The sequence below is a fragment of the Sciurus carolinensis genome, chromosome 4 (genome assembly GCF_902686445.1).
Source record: "Sciurus carolinensis chromosome 4, mSciCar1.2, whole genome shotgun sequence".
NCBI lineage: Eukaryota > Metazoa > Chordata > Mammalia > Rodentia > Sciuridae > Sciurus > Sciurus carolinensis.
Genome location: NC_062216.1, coordinates 113,095,000 through 113,097,375, shown reverse-complemented (window position 1 = coordinate 113,097,375; position 2,376 = coordinate 113,095,000).

Here is a 2,376-nt window from a genome sequence, read left to right as displayed (position 1 = left end):
CGGCGGGGCGGGGCAGCAGCAGGGAGCGCCCCGGGGCCATCCCATCCCGGCGGCCGCGCCGCGGGTCGCAGAGGAGCGGCGACTGGGAGCAGGGAGCCGGGCGCTCGGCTGGCGCCCTCCGCCCCCGCCGCGCCCTGCGCCGCGGCCACCGCCTCCTCCCGCCCTCGCTGCTCCCCTCCTTCTCCCCGGGCTCCAATCCCCACGTTCCGCCGCTCCCCGCCCCCGGCTGCCTCCTTTCTTCCACCTTCTCCCGTGAAACTACAAAGAGCGGAGGGAAAGAGCGCGCGGGCTGGCAGAGGCCGGGACCACAGAGTCTCACAGACAGGAGACAGCTGGGGAGGAGATTTGGAGAAGCGAACGGGCCGACCTCAGAGAGGGAGAGACCCCGACGCGGCGACACACAGCCGAGGAAGAGACTGACAGGCGGCACACAGGCCGAGAGAAACGCGTGAGCCAGACGCAGAAGAAAAGGTGGACATAGGGCTAGAAGGGGTGAGAAACAAGGGTACAGAGAACAGCCTGGGAGCCAAAGCCTCTCTTGGCTGGCCCTGCACGGGAGTGATGTGGGATCCCGCCTGACCCTCATCAGAACCACCTGCAGCCTGGTGAGGGTGCCGAAAATCAGGTGAAGACACTTGGTGTTCCCGTGTCCCCGGTTGCTGGATGCCGCTCCCCGATCCTCTGCCCCACAGGAGACTTTGTGCTCTTTTTTCCAAAAGGACTCAGCTGAGGATTCCACAACAGGTTCAGGTCCCCCTCCCCGCCCGCCCCAAGCAGCGCAGTCGCCCACCCGTTGCCCTACTTTGGAGTTGACCATCATTACCCCTAGGGGACTTCTGAGATCTTCCTTACTTTTAACTCAAGTCCCAGACTTCCAAAGGAAGTTCTTCCTGTAGTCTAATTTCATTCCCTTCTTTTGCTCTGTCTGCGTCTGGTACAGGATAGAAACTTATGGAATTGAGCTGATTTGAGTTGTGCCACCCTGGAGGGGAAGGTGGAGGGTAGGGATAACATGGGGATCTTCCCTGAAGCTTTGAACCCACTGCCATTCCTAATTCTTTAGTGTTCTTAGCAGCAAGCATTTACTGAAACTACTGTCCTGCTCTCACCCTTTCCACTGGGGTTTCCATGATGAAAACTGGAGGTGGGGGCTGGGGTTGTGGCTCAGTGGTAGAGGGCTTGCCTAGCGTGGAGAGGCACTGGGTCTGGTTCTCAGCACTGAAAATAAATAAATATCCATCAACAACTAAAAAAGATATTAAAACAAAACTGGAAGTGGGGTCTGAGAAACCAGTACCCAGACTCAATGCCCAGTACCTGCCCAAAGCACCCTTCACCACGGACTCAGAGGCTTTTTGAAACTCTCTGTCTCATCTCTCAACTGTGTCCTTTCTGTGCTCATCTTGTCTTTGGCAATGGCTGGGAAGTCTGGTTCTGATTACAAGGGGGTGGAGCACCTAATTCCAATGTGGTGGCAGGAATAGGCTGTGAAGCAGGGCATGGTGACAATGTGAGTCCCTCTAGAGACTGACGTTTGGGAGGGGGTGGATGAGGCCAGGACTGGGAAGGCTTGATCTTCCTGCTCTTGGCTGTGATAGTTTTCAGCAGGCCGTTTCAGAGGTTAGAGCCTGGTGTCATGGGGTCTGGAGAGGGAATGGATGGGAGGCACTGGGAGAGGCAGGAGTTAGTGGGGAGATGGGGGAGAGAGGCAGGGGTTGGAGTGGTGAAGGGCAAGGCTGAAGGGGATTCCGTGTATTTCGGCAAGATCTAATTATGTAGTTGAGATACAGGAGGTATGGAAGTAGGCTCGTTTCTTTGGAGGCTGCAGCTTGCTCTTTGAACACTGTGCAGTTCTCAGCATTCCTCAGGGGTTTTGGCTGGGCTCAGGGATGCATGCTGTGGAAGGAAGTTCTGATTTCTAAAGGCAAAAAGGAATGTGGATCCGAGAGATAGGTAGAGATGAAACTTCACACTCTTACTGGTATTCCTGCCCTTTCAGGAAGAGGAACTTTTGGGACTCCAAGGAATTATAAGGGGTCACAAGATGGGTAGCTGAACTCCCAGCTCAGGCTTGAGTTCTATTCAACCTAGGGATGGAGGGGAAGGAGTCTGCAGGGAGGAAGCGGATGAGAGGTTGACAGTGGATTTTACAGGAGGTAGCTTGGGGGGCGGGGGGCTCATGGAACTAGGAAGGGTTTTTTTGTTTTTTTTTTTTTGTTTTTGGTACTGGGAATTGAGCCCAGGTGCGCTCTACCACTGAGCTAAGCTACTTCCCCAGCCATTTTTTGTTTTTGAGTTTGGGGGTCTCGCTAAATTGAGAGGCTGGCCTGGAATTTGCAATCCTCCTGCCTCAGCCTCCTGAGTTGCTGGGATTTT